The following is a 14,881-nucleotide window of genomic DNA, read 5'->3' as shown; positions in this document are numbered from 1 at the left end:
GGTGAATTTTTCAGCAACTATATATGTTTTTCTTGTCTGCTGTGCAAGAGTTTAGGTCCACTTTAAAGGACCCCATCACAAATATCACCATTTTGAGTACCAGTGCTGAATGCTACAATGTCCCTGTGTAACATCTTTTAACGTTATAATGTCTCCCCTATGTATTGTTCAGTGCTGCTTATAATAGGTTAAAGCTTTATAAATAAAGTTTATATAATAATAATCAAATGTTAAAGCAGCAGAAGATTGATTATAAATTATGATTTACACTAGACAGTGCTGGAAGCAAATATCACACATTAGAGAAGAGCAAGCAAAATCTTCAAGTTTGGCTACAGTGGCTTACCTAGGGAATTAAACCCCCCCCCCCCAAAAACAACCAATTTGTTTGATGGGAGGATTACGGGTTGGGGCGTTGAGCGTGTCGCTGCAAATTTTGAGGGATTTGGGGGCAAAAGGGGTCACCAGAATGTGGACAGAGCTAACCGTTATGAAACTCTGTACTCTATACAGTGCTGCGGAAGATTTCAGTGCCACTGGCTTCTGCAATGGCAGACTGCCCTGCATCATTAATTACTATGATCAGGATAAATAATCAATTGTCTAGGGCACTCTGGCATTACCCGTGGTGGATCTGTAGGGGTGTACATAGGGCACCTGCCATAGGCGCCCCTCACTCACCTTCCAGAGGGGCGCACCAGTCACTGTGAGTAAAATCGCCCCTCCCTCCCAGCCAGGTCCGAGTCCGTGCTCCACATGATGATTGAGATGGCCGGTGGCCACCAGCGTCTGTCCCCGTTTAGCTCCCCTGCCCTGCTCCGCTGCTCCTACCCATATAAATGTCACCCTGGCAATAGTGCGGTGCGTGGCTCTTTCATGGCGCACTTGACTCTTCTGTCGCTTTGCAGCCGCTCGTCAATTGGCTAGCCAGGCAGCCTCATCCCCCTCCTGTGATTGCTTCCAGTCACAGCGTGGAGTGATGCTGGGGTTGCTGGGGGTAGGAAATGGTGAGAACTGTCTGCCGAGCGACACAGACAGTGAGTGCACACAGCCACAGGGACACTTCTCTGAATGGACCGAGATGCAGGCAGAGTTCTGCAAAGATACCCGTAGATAAGGTAACTACAGACCTGACCAACTGTTACGGTGCGTACACACGCACTACATCCGGCAACGACGGGTCTTTCAGACCCTCCCACTGGGCGGACGTTCAGCTGACAGTAGTGCATGTGTACACGCTGTCGGCGGACTGATAAGGCTGTTTCTGAACGATGCGCTCAGCGCGTACACACGTGCTACTGTCGGCTGAACGTCCACCCAGCGGGAGGGTCCGACGGACCAGTCGTTGCCGGCGGTAGTGCGTGTGTTCGCACCTATACTGTATGATGCATTATACAATTTCTATTCTACAGCAGAAGACTACTGCTTTCTTTCCCACATTTGATTTCAGTTGTTCTTGTATTAATCAGTTCTTCTGTGAATAAATTATCCCAGATTGCCAGAAGAACTGAAATTAAGGTAGCCATACACTGGTCGATTTGCTATCAGATTCGATCAACAGATAGATCCCTCTCTGATCGAATCTGATCAGAGAGGGATCGTATGGCTACCTTCACTGCAAACAGATTGTGAACCGATTTCAGCCTGAAACCGTTCACAGTCTGTTGTGGTGGTGCTGCCGCCGCTCCCCCCGCCCGCATGCCCGCATACATTACCTGCTCCGCCGGCGAGACTCCAGTCCCCAGGGGTCCGCTGTCTTCTCCACTCTGGTCTCCAGGTCCAGCATGCTTTACTTCTTCCTGCCCGGCAGGAAGTTTAAACAGTAGAGCGCCCTCTACTGTTTAAACTTCCTGCCGGGCAGGAGGAACTGAAGCATGCCGGAGACCAGCGCGGACACGGAGCAGCGGTGACCGGGGGTAGTCGCGCCGGCGGAGAAGGTAATGTATTGCCTCTCTATTGCGTCGGTCGTTGGGCACTCGAACGCCGCTAGCGACGCGCTCCCTACCCGCGGGCGATCGACGGTAATTTTCCGCACGGAGCGATCGACGGGATCGGACGAAATGGATCGAAATTCGGCGTGTAGCGCGAACGATTGGCAGCAGATTCGATCCCAGTGATCGAATCTGCTGTCGAAACGGCGGCAAATCGGGCCAGTGTATGGCCAGCTTTACGGTGTGTGTGGGAAAGCAGTCAGTGGCCTGCTGCTGCAGAATAGATTGTAAATGTGTGTGATAAGATTCCTGGAGCTGATAACAGTTGTTCACATCCTTTCCTTGCCTGGAGCATCTTCCAGAATCCAGGCCACAGAGACTTCTAGTTCCCTCATTGTCCTCCTGCCCAGTCCTATCATTCATCCGCCATGCAGCCCAGTAAACTGTGTGGCTAAGGTTTAGCCAAGTTATACACTACTGCACATATGCTAGCCCGGTGGCTTGGCAGCTTTATTGCAGTCCCATACAGCATTATGTACAGGCTAGGAATGCTCCAACTACGGGAGTGCGACAAAGGAGACATGCCACCGGGCCTCCGCATTCGCAGTAGTGCATGACTTAGCTAAGTTGCACACTTTACTGCACAGCGGAACAAGGATGGGGACAAGGAGGTCAGTGAGGGAACAAGACTACATAGGCTGGAAGAGGCCCCAGGTAGGAAAAAGAACAATCTTTGTTTTCAGCTCGGGTATCCTTTCACTTTAAAAGTTCAAAACCGCTCTGATCCACGGCATGCAGGCTGATGCATTAATATATCCTATGTTAAAAGATGTCTGAGCTGAGCTGAAAAATCATCAGGAAATAGAGTACATAAAGTACCTGCGTGCTGCGCACAATGCTATCTGGATGAGACTCACAAGGCTGCATCCTCCTTTGTTCCAGATCTACTCACACAGAACAGGTGCCAGTATATAGCTAAGAGGCTGCAGCCTTATGGTAGGTATGCCACTGTTTGTCTAGTGAGATTCTTGCAAAATCAGTAGCCAATTCTTGTCTGAAGCCACATTAGGTGAGAAGCGAACAAGTGTTATCCGTAAAAACAAATCGTAAATAGAAATAAAACAACCATAAATAGACGTACAAATGTTGGTAAGATTGCCGGCAGAGGAAGTCACATATGTGTATGTACTTTTTATTGTCATTATTGATTTACAAAGCGAAAAACATTTCATGGCGCTGTACAAAGTAAGAAATGAACATGGGGTACATTATCATAAAGACAAATGGAATACACCAATATACAAAATATATAATAAGTGACAAAAATACAGAACTGATACATAATACAGAATTGATAATGACAGTGACAAAAGTAACATGATGAATAAAATGTATAATGAATTCCAAGACACAAAAGGGTGAGAGAGCCCTGCCCTTGCGAGCTTACAATCTAAAGGAATAGAGGTGAAACAAAAGGTGGGGTAGTATACAATAAACATACCTGGAGGCAGTGTGTTTTAGGATATCTAGTAGGAGTGCAATTTGGCCTTAGGACAAAGCTGAAGTGGCCTAAGGTAGAGCGTATGCTTGTCGGAACAAGTGAGTTTTGAGAGAGCGTTTAAAGGTAACAAACATTGGAGAGTGATGGATTTGTGTTGTGGGAGGGCATTCCAGAGGAGGGGTGAAGCAATTGCAAAATCTTGCATACGTAACGTGAATGGTATACGAGGAGGTTATTCTAGAGGAGGACAACAGCAGGTCGTGTGCAGATCTGAGATTACGATTGGGTTGGTATCTGGAAACTAGTGGTGAGATGCACTTTGTGGAGAGCTTTGTAGGTTAGGGTTAAGAGTTTAAACTGGATCCTCTGGTTAACTGGCAGCCAATGAAGAGCTTGACAGGAGGCGAGGAACAGCAGAGGAGGAACGAGAAGGATATGAATGAGATGAGCAGCCGACTTCCGTACAGATTGGTCTGTTAGTTGGTAGTCCACAAAGTAGTATGTTACAATAGTCCAGACTTCAGCCATATATTCAAAAATGGGCAAGGGAACCAGATTATATTGACAATACCAATATTTTCACTAGGAGCATAACTGCAAACCATGTGATCCCTCCCCATTAAAAATTCCATGGGTCTCCCATCCTAGGAAATCCGCCACATAAACCCCCATAAATTTATCATAGACCCCTCCTGGCATGACATGGTAACTTTCTATTCGACTATGCCAGTTTGGCGAAACTGATTCTCAGAAGTTCAACCAAGATCTACGGAAAGAGTGCCAGTGACAATTTTGGTCACCCTTGAGGCAGCACGGTGTCTGTGTGGGTTTCCTCTGGGCACACTGGTTTCCTCCCACATCCAAAAAAACATACTGATAAGTTAATTGGTTTCCCCCTAAAATAGGCCCTAGACTAGGATACATGCACTTCACAATACATACAGACACATGACTATATTAGGGATTAGATTGTGAGCCCCTCTCAGGGACAGTTAAGTAACATGACAATATACTCTGCAGAAGATGTTGGCGCTATATACTGCAAATACTAAATAATAATAATCCCTATTCCTCATGCCATGGTTAGACACATGCTTTGAATAAAAAAGGATAAACGTGCCCATCGATTTTCCCAACCAGATTTGATGGCTATGATTGAATCTATTGGATATTAATGCATATTGTATCAGATTGTAATTTTAATTAAATTGAAATTATTGATCGCTCTACTGAATATCTTGCTCAAAAGGGGGCAGTCCTGAGCCTGAGGCACGGCAGAGGTAGTTAGGAACGCAAAGCCTTGCACGGGGTTCTTTCTTAAAATATACCGAGTATGGAATAATTAAAGAAAATCCACTGTACAAACAGCTGTATGAGGCATAATAAAACAAGTATTGTAGCAGTAAAGCATATCTTCCAGTTAACATAATTTGGCCAGATGTGTCCCCCAATGACACAGTTGCTCTTCACGTGTCCCAAATAAAGTTAACACGTCTCCCCCACAAAAAAACTACCACCCAGCTGGTGTTGCCTGGTTACACAGCATGCATAAGCAGGTGTTCTTCACGTGCTTAATTGCATAACATAGCAGTATGTGTCCCCAACAGCACAATTATGTATCATCTGTCTCTCAGTAACATACTTATACAGAAGGTATACCCCAAAAACCACAATTACACATCCCACACCCCCCATAACACATTTAAAAATGAAGGTATATGGTACTTAGCCGGGTCAACATTAGGCAGCAAAGCTGAAAACAGGTTTAGAGCCATGGGTTTTAGATCCGAGATGGTTTCCGGAACCCCCTGATGGGTAGGTTTGCCCTTCTCGCCCTGTTCCCCACGTCCTCCAACTTTGCTTGAAGTTCCTCGATTTGTTGTGCCTTATCGTCGATTTTAATTTTATCTGCATTCAAAGCATCCGCAAAAGAATCAGTCTGCTTTTCGAGGTCTGCTACTTGATCTCCAACATCTTTAATTTGCTCGGAGAGATCCGATACTGCAGTCGAGAGCTCGTCCTTAAACACTTTGTGAATATTGTTGAAAAGCTGATCCAGCTTGGCATCGAGGCCCGTTGGTTGCAGATCGGGTGGGGAGGGAGAGGAGAACAGGGCCTGAGTCTGCTGTTCTGGCGTGGAAGGGAGAGACGGTGTATCAGACGCCATATTGGAGGCCAACTCCCTAGGCCGGAAAAGCGCAGTGATCGGAGTTTGTTTTGCAGGAGTGGCGGAGGCTGAGGAACGGCGTCTTCTCCCTTTTCGCTTTCTCGACCCAGAAGCGCGAAGATGAGGACCCAGAAGTGTGATATTTGCCACACTCGTCTAAACCAATCCTCTGGGACAGATCCACCTACATGGACAATAATCGCTCTTTTACCATGATTGGGACACTTTTTATACACAATTCTCGCCAGACCCATCATTTATCGTTAGTTTGTGATGACAGCAGCCTAGCTTGTGTACCCATCCCCACCCAAAGGGGTACTTAACCCTTTAACCACCCCCCTCCACCCCCCGTGGTGCCTAACCATTAACCACCTCCCCTAGCAGAGCCTAACCCTTAAAACCCTCCCACCCCTGCCGCCAAGCTGTAATTAGCAGCAATAGCTGGAAATTTGGGACTAGCTACTATTTTATCATTGCTATTTTATCGTATAACAGTGCCCTGTATTTCACGGCACAGCAGGCGCCCTTTTTACCCACTTCGCTGTAGCAGGACACATGCTGATTGTTCGCAGTTCAGCACACAGAACACCAGTTTGCGCACAAAGTCCACATTGTCTCTCTTGCTCCATTACAACTCTCACTAGGAAATCTTACTTACAGTTATCCTATCTGCTCTATCACAGTCTGCGAAGGACTGAGGTTTTACAATTAAATGCCATACCCAGGGCCGGTTCTCTCATGAAGCAAGGTGAAACATTTGCATCAGGCGCAGAGATTTCAGGGTCAGCATTTTTTGTACTGTGTGTACCTTCCTGAGGAGGAATGGAGTGGCTGAGTGTTAGCAGTCTGTTTGGCACAGACTCACAGCCAGCCAGTGTGCTATTGTGTTGAGCTGCAGCATGTCATGTGAAAACACTAAATGAAGCAGAGTAAATTGTTGGGTGCTGTGCGATCATTCCAAATCGGGTGTGGGACGAATCCTCAGACAGGTAGCAAAAAGTCAGCAAAGGCAGCAAAAAGTCTAGAACCGGACCTGGCCATACCTCCCAACATTTTGTGATAAGAAATAGGGACACTTAAACCACACCCTTAATCACGCCCCCGGCACACCCCTAGTCACGCATACCATAAAGATTTCAAAAGAAAAATATGTTATTTTATAAATTTAAACCACACGGGTACCTTCTATCCTGGTTTATTTTCCTTCATATTAACATTTGAAAATAATAAATATATCAAATTAAAGAGCGGTAATAAAGTTTAGAGTCAATTAAACACATTTGTCAGTAGATAAAATCAGGGCTGTGGAGTTGGAGTAATTTTGGGTACCCGGAGTCTGTGATTTCATAAACGGAGGAGTTGGAGTTGGATGATTTTTGTACAAAATCCTCAGCCCCGGTAAGTATTACACTAAGGAGTCGGAGTCGAGGTGTTGGAGCCATTTTTGGGTACCCAGAGTCAGAGTTGGTGATTTCATAAACGGAGGAGTCGGAAGATTTTTGTACAGACTCCACAGCCCTGGATAAAATACAGATGATTACATAGATCTATACATCAGTCATGAAAGAGGGACAAATGAGGAAGAAAGAGGGACAAGGTCCCCAAAGAGGTACTGTCCCTCCAAAACGGGCATAGTTGGGAGCTATGAAATGCTGCAAGAGACAGCTATGTGTTGCAAGGCTAGCATACAAGCACAGTAATGCTTGAACATCTAGTTGAAGAAACCAGTGTGAAAACCTTGTATTAAAGCTGTGCTTACCATTATACAGCCTGACAGTATATGCTGACTGTGCCTAGAATTAATCTTTTATTAATAGATATAACATTTATATTACAGTATAGTATATACAGCACTGGAAAAGTGTGCTTAATCGCACAGCTCCACGTCACCAGCGCGAGGCATCTACATCACCTGTGGGACGGAACAGGGCCGGCGCTTCAATTAAGGCAAGGGGGGCAATTGCCCCCAGAATCCATAGGGGCCCCCACGCATCTATTGCCCCTTTAAAAATGTCTGTAGTGGCCGCCGGATGCTGTGGCCTGAACTGTCAGGGGTGCGGACGGTGTTGGCTGAGGGGAGTGAGGTGGCCAAGAGTCGGGACATACATTACTTGATTCTGCCTGGGGCTATGATGGCATCATGGTTGCCATGGTTACTCTTCATCCTCCAGCAGTGGCGCGCTCCTTGACGTGCCACGCAGGCATGTGACATCATGCCAGAACGTACATGCCTGTGAGGAGGGAAGAGGCACCCTGCTAACTCGCTGGAGTGGCAGCCGCAGCAGCTGGAGCGATCAGCGTATCTTGAAGAGCGGATTACAATGTTCCACCTTCTGCAGCTCCTCCAGCTAATGGCACCCTGGAGAGCAGAGCCACCACTACTGGCAGGAGGTTGCTACCACCTACGCCAGGTAAAGAATGTCCACTTACATATGGTACATGCAATGTAATTAAAGTGGGAACACCCCTTTCAGACTCTCTTTAGGGGAAACAGAATACAGTTTATTGCAGCATATAAATTGGGGGCACAGCCTTGAATTTTAAACTAGCTAGAGATGAAAAGGCTTGTTAGATCAAATGGGTGCTAACCGTGAATTATGGCCTTGTCTGGCCCCGTAGTTGGCTCACAACAGACACATGTGGTTGTGTTATGGAGGACAGAGTTCAGTGTGACAGGAGCTGTCACTATAGGTTATGAAATGGTGACCACAGTATGATTAAAGAAATGCTGCAGTGACATATAGTGGAATGCAGTAAATTATTCAGGATACCCACTTTAAAGGTTATTCTCCTGGTTTCAGCATCAGAAACACTTCCTATAGCTATATATGGCTGTGTACTGGTATGTAGCCCCGCCCTCCCAGTGATGCTTAGCCTAGGCTGTTTAGCAATGCGGAATTGTCCTCAGAGCATTCTAGGACACCAGGCATTATTTGCACTGAATTCTCTGAAACAAACTTTCCACAGAGCTGCAGCTGAAAGATGGCAACACCCGTGATAAATTATTTCTAAAAGCAATTTCATTCATTATATTATTTCACTACAGTGCCTCTTGAATAGACAGGATGCACCAGTTTTACTGAACACAAATAATTTTACTTGGACCTGAATTCAAACAAAAAATGTTGCCCAACAGTAAGGTTGCATTAGTTATGTCATAGCTCCCAACTGTCCCACTTTTGGAGGGACAGTCTCTCTTTGGGATCCCTGTCCCTCTTTCCTCCTCATTTGTCCCTCTTTCAGGACTTTGTCCCTCTTTCTATGTAAATATATATATTTCTCTACTAAAAAATGTGTTTGATTGACTCTAAACTTTATTCTCATCCTTGAAATTGATATATTAATTTTAAAATATTAATATGAAGGAAAATGAACCAGGATAGAAAGAATCAGTGTGGTTTGAATTATAAAACAACGTATTTTTCTCATGAAATCTTTATGGTATGCGTGACTAGGGGTGTGGTGGGGCAGGGCCACCATCAGAAATTTTGGGGCCCTTCACACATCATCAGGCCTGCCCCCCCACCACCACCACCACCCGGACCCATATAGTACACATTTGTTGCTTGCCCCAATATCGTTCACCGTTACCATCGCGCACCCAATCCAGAAAGTCGGCCCTACATCTTTTAGCATGTCTGACCGATATATGCAACCAATCTTCAATCGGGCATGCATTTGGCAGCAAAGATTTTCATCCGATTTAATAATTATTGGATCAGATGGTCAATCAGCTGCCAAGTTGCTGATGTATGGCCACCTTAAAGGAAACCAGAGAGATTGATACTGTTTTATACATACCTGGGGCTTCCTCCCACCCCATGCACCCCTTAAAACAGTGTCAATCATCTCTGGTACACTTTAAGATGTTCTTAATAGGAGACCAGCAGCAGCTACAAATGATTAAATTAGGATACACAAAGCTTAAGAAGCTAGAACAAGCAGTGAAAGGGTTAAAATAAAATGCAGGCTGAAGTGAGCAGAGCAGATAACAGAGCAGAGGGAAGGTCAGTCAGTGAGACTGAATAGTGAAAGGAAGGGGGGTGAGCCATTACACAGAGTATACCTGACCTCTGTGCAGATTGTTCCTTCTCCCTGAGCTGCAGATAGGAGTCAGTTAGTAATAAAAGATTATCCCCTGCCCGCCAATCATCACAGTAATGTGGGCACAGGGTTGTCAGGTCAGTGGGGGAGGTCAGGGAACTCATACATTGTACACAACATAGGGTCCATCAGCACACAGGCAGTCTGATAGAGTGTGTCCTGTGTATGCAGAGAGCTGGGCGGCTGGGACTGGAGGCACATCACTTGCCTTTTCCTTCACATGTCTCCCCAGTGCGCCCAGCGCTTTCCTCACTTCCTCATTCCGATACAGAATACAGATGCTTGTAGCTGGCCGGGATCACATGGGGCCAGGCAGCCAGTGAGAGAGCAGTGTTTCACTCCTCTCTCACTGGCTGCCTGGCCCCATGTGTTACCCGACCAGACTACTGAGTGTCTCTATCTCTGCTCCCCGCACACAGCACACCGGAGAGAGGAGACGCAGCCATAGAAACAACGGCTGCGTCTCCAGTGTTCAGGGCACTGCTGGTGGGCACCCCGGGACCCCAGATTCTGGGCACCTTTTCCTAAGCCCCTAGCGACGCCGCTGGGGGGGGTGTCAGGCGGGCGGGCCCCCCCCCCCTGGGGCACCAGGCCCGTCACTGATGTGTCGGCTCTCCCCCCCCCCCCCCCCTGGTGGCAGCCCTGGGTGGGGGTGTGATCAGGGGTGTGGAAGTGGCGTGGCTTAAGTGTCTCTCTTTCCCATCTCAAAAAGTTGGGAGGTGTGGTTATGTTTTGAATCAGGATGATACTATTTATTGGCTAACTACAATCCTTGGCTCTAGGCTACTTCAGGGAACCCAGCACAATTCCTAATGGGGAGCAGTTCTCCAATCACAGTACTCTCTTACAGCACTAAGCGATGTGATTGGCCAAATAGTGTTGGTGTAGTTTACTACAAGCCTGGGGGCTGACTATGCTGGGAAGGGCGAGGGGGTATGAGGCCCCCCAACTTACTTTTGCCCCGGGGCCCCCATGCTGCTTAAACCGGCCCTGGGGCTGTGAGAGCCTGTATGTATATTACGAATCTGGGGAATACAGTAGTTAGGCTGCTGGAAGGGACAGGGTGGCTGTAAATGGATGCAGGTGGCTGTAGACAGAGCTGCACGTGATCAGGGGCACTGCTGCTGCACATGGCAGGCTGCTTAGGTAAACACAGTACAATAGGGGGGTTTACTCATCAAAGCAAGGTGACTGCTGGGTACATCAGTGACTGCAGGGTAGGCCTGTGTTGGTGGGGTAGGTCACTGCAGGGAAGAAGTACTGTCCACAGAAGGCTGCCTGTGCTGCTCACCCCAAACCCGACACTACAGGCGAAAGGAGTCTCCCAAGCTTCCTGATACTGCCTCTGTAGTACGGCTGCAGGGCGCCTCCCACTGAGCAAACAGGTGTGCTCTCCCCGCCGGCCAGCAGCCCACACTGGTACTACTTTATCTATTCTACCATAGATGCATGTGGCGCAGTGGCGTTGCAGCAAATGCAAGGTGAGATGCTGCCCATAGCAACCGCGTCAGTTATATCAGTCAGTGCCAGTGCAGAGATGCTGCCCATAGCAGCCGCATCAGTTACATCAGTCAATGCCAGTGCAGAGATGCTGCCCATAGCAGCCGCATCAGTTACATCAGTCAATGCCAGTGCAGAGATGCTGCTCATAGCAGCATCAGTTACATCAGTCAGTGCAGAGATGCTGCCCATAGCAGCATAAGTTACATCAATCAGTGAAGAGATGCTGCCCATATCAACCGTGTCAGTTATATCAGTCAGTGCAGAGGAAAGCATACAAGTGGAACTAGATTTTCAAAATCCATTTTTAAAGAAAACCCAAGGTGGAATTTTGAAAGCTTAATAGGACACAGAGGCATGTTCTGCGCACAATGACATGCCCCTGTGTCCTTCTATTGCCGCCGCTAGTCCCGCCATGGCTCCGCTGTCCCACCTGAAAATAGCGCCAGGCTAGTGACAATCTGCTTGTCGCTAGCCTGCTATTTACCTGTAGCTTGTCAATCATCGTTCTCCTCCATTACATTCCCCCGCCGCTCCCCGCCTCCGCTAGCTTCCTCCAATCGGAAGCTAAGCGCTTTTGTTGGCACAAGCTCTGTCTACCCTTGGGCCTGATTCATCAAGCTGCGCTCCTTAGCAGCGCAGCTTGATGTGAAGGAGCGCCCGCTTTCCCTAGCGTGCGTAACTTTACCTGCGGGTGGTCCTGTGAAGTATCGTAAATGAACATAGTAGCGGCCGCAAGTGAAGTATCACGGTAACAATACTTCACTGGACCACCCGCAGTTAAAGTTACACGCTTCTCTATGGAAGCAAAGTAAAATGCAAGAAAAGCTCATGTGCAAAATGCAAACGCTAATGCAATTAAAACGCACTCAAACCGCCAATAAAACGCATTAGCGCATATGCAGCAAAACGCAACCTTTCACGCATCGCCTAGTGGGTTCCTAACCCTTAATGAGAGATTTGGACAGTGCTAATCCTATTAGAGGGTGAATGATTAATTGAAAATTAGGTGTGTGCACAAGGCTATTGGGCCAGGTTTACGGCTAGGACCCACTAGGGCGATATTGGCATCATTTTTGGATAGCCGACGATTTAAAAAAAAAAAATAAAAAATATTTGCCAATGTATTTAAATAGTGGGGAACCCACTAGTGCGATTGCGATCAGAGTTAATCACAATTGCATGACATGCAGCATTTTGGGCGCTCAATGCCATGTATAGAAGTGCTGCAAAACAGTTTTCAAAAAGCAATTTTGCAGCGATTTGGGGGCTGAGCGTTTTGAATTTTAAATAAAAGTTGATTATGCTTACCGGGTGTCTCGATTTCCGGCTTCCGCCCATAGCCCCGCCCCTAGCAGAAGAGGTCACAGAAGCTTCTCTGATTGGTCCTAGAGAAACACCTATGACCTCTTCCATTAGGGGGCAGGGCTACGGACAAAAGCCTTTTATTTAAATTTACAAATGCTCGCCCCCAAATCGCTGCAAAATTCATTTTCAAAGCGAATTTGCAGTGTTTCTTTACTTAGCATTGAGCGCAAACACACTTAAAATGCTGCATGCCCTGCGATTAACCCTAACCACAATCGCACTGGTGGGTTCAGCCCCATTTAGATACATTGGTAAAGTTTTTGGGAATCTCTGGCGATTGTCAGTGATCCCAAAACACTGCCAAAAATGCCATAGGGGGTCCCAGCCCTTATGGTCACTTTATGGCTCGGTTTACACTGGCAGCTGATCACAATTGACACACTTTAATTGATCAGTTGTTCTGTGCGCTCTCTTCCAGATGCTGTGCATTTTCATGCATTTTGTATTGACAAATACATTGCATGCAGCAGTTATGATGCATAGATGTAAGCTGAGCCTTAAGCCAGGTACACACTTTCAATTATGATTGGCCAATCACTGACCAATTTCACCATATCAGTGTGTAGTAATGAGAGATTACCTACACAATCTGTTCATAGTATTCAATATCTGTTGAGACTCATACTACATGGAGGTGATAAAATCAGTCAGTGATTGGCCAATCAAGATTAAAAATGTACCGGGCTTTAGGGAAACATGGAAAATTCTTTCACCTGCGCTGGTCATCAGTTGTACATTGTGATATAGCTGAAAGCAGCTGATTCAGTGTAAACCAGCCCTGCATCTATGTGTTTTTAAAGGGACCCTGAACAGTCGTTAAAAGTTAATTTGGTACTTACCTGGGGCTTCCTCCAGCCCAGCGTAGGCTGCGAGGTCCCCCGGTTTCCTCCTGGCTCCTCTCCCGGTCCTACTGGTGGCTCTGTTAATGGCGACTTTTGGGCTGAAAGTTGTCCGTATACTTCCAGGAAGTCCATGCTCCGCGTCATCATGCCGGCCAGCGTGACAGTCCGACGCAGGATTGTCACTCCGGCCAGCGTGATGATGTGTATCGGCCAGCGTGATCATGCGTAGCGGCCGGCGTGATGATGCGTAGCGGCCGGCGTGATGATGCGTAGCGGCCGGCGTGATGATGCGTATAGGCCGGCGTGATGATGCGTAGCGGCCGGCGTGATGATGCGTAGCATGGACTTCCTGGCAGTATACGGACAACTTTCAGCCCAAAAGTTGCCGTTAACAGAGCCACAAGTAGGACCGGGAGAGGAGCCAGGAGGAAACCGGAGGACCTCGCAGCCTACGCTGGACTTGCAGCCTACGAGGGACCTTGCAGCCTATGGTGGGCTGGAGGAAGCCCCAGGTAAGTACCAATTTAATTTTTAACCACTGCTCAGCGTCCTTTTGAATAAAAGCTTTTCACAACGGCTTGCTGTATGTACTTATTATGTATTGTGGCTCAATACATACAAATGTGCAGGAAAATGCACAGCGACTAATAGAGAGTGCAGAACAACTGATCAATTAAGATGCGTTATCTGCCGGCAGTGTAACTTTGCAGCTCCCATATCTGTTTAGCTTCTGCAAAATTCAGGTTCAGCCTCACAAACCCAGATGTGGCATTTTCATAGGGGAAAGCTGAGGGCCCCTGAGCCTGTTGCCACCCCCCCCCCCCCCCCCCCCCAGGCCAGGTCTCCCCAACTTTCTTGTACTCTGCAGAGCTTTCAGCCGCAAAGTGAACTCACCTGTCCGGCCGGCTTGCTCCTCCGTCAGTATATGTGCTCCCATCTTTCCTCTAGCTGCCTCTTCGTGGCATATTATTGCATAAGAACATACCGCGAGGTCACAATGCACAGGCACCCCTGCAGAGAGGAAGACAGCAGCGCATGGACTGATGGAGGAGCGTGTCGCGGGACAGGTAAGTTCGCTCTGCAGCTGGTCGGGGGGACGGGGTGTTCAATCAGGCAAGAACGACGCTGGAGATTTGGGAGCCGCAATAGGCTCCATGTGAATTACGGCTATAGCAGCAATTTGGGCGCCATTAACAATATATGAAATCTTGACTTTTTTTTATTTCTATCCTCTCCTGGCAGAGAACTGGGCTTCCTAGAGTAAAGTAGTTTATGGCTGTAATTCCTTATCAGTAGGATCACTGGGTCCTGGCTGAAGAAAAACTGTTAAGGTGCCCACAGATCAGGAGATCATGGGCAGATTCGACAAAGAGACAAATTTAACTCAAATCGAATCTGATTAGATAAATGTGTCTGTTCACCAGAGGCGGCCTTAGAGTACGCGGGCCTGGGGCATGTGTCATATGCG

General features: G+C 47.3%; 1 long non-coding RNA gene across 1 annotated transcript; it reads right to left on the bottom strand.

Moving 5' to 3' along the window:
* Positions 1-3,109: 3,109 nt before the first annotated feature.
* Positions 3,110-9,978, bottom strand: LOC137540878 (uncharacterized). The gene is made up of 2 exons (XR_011025064.1): positions 9,912-9,978; positions 3,110-5,783 (listed from the first exon to the last, which is right to left on the bottom strand). It is a non-coding gene; the product is annotated as an uncharacterized lncRNA (long non-coding RNA).
* Between the last annotated feature and the right edge of the window lie 4,903 nt (positions 9,979-14,881).

Source organism: Hyperolius riggenbachi, chromosome 12, assembly GCF_040937935.1.
Source record: "Hyperolius riggenbachi isolate aHypRig1 chromosome 12, aHypRig1.pri, whole genome shotgun sequence".
NCBI lineage: Eukaryota > Metazoa > Chordata > Amphibia > Anura > Hyperoliidae > Hyperolius > Hyperolius riggenbachi.
This window is presented reverse-complemented; position numbering and strand designations above follow the sequence as displayed.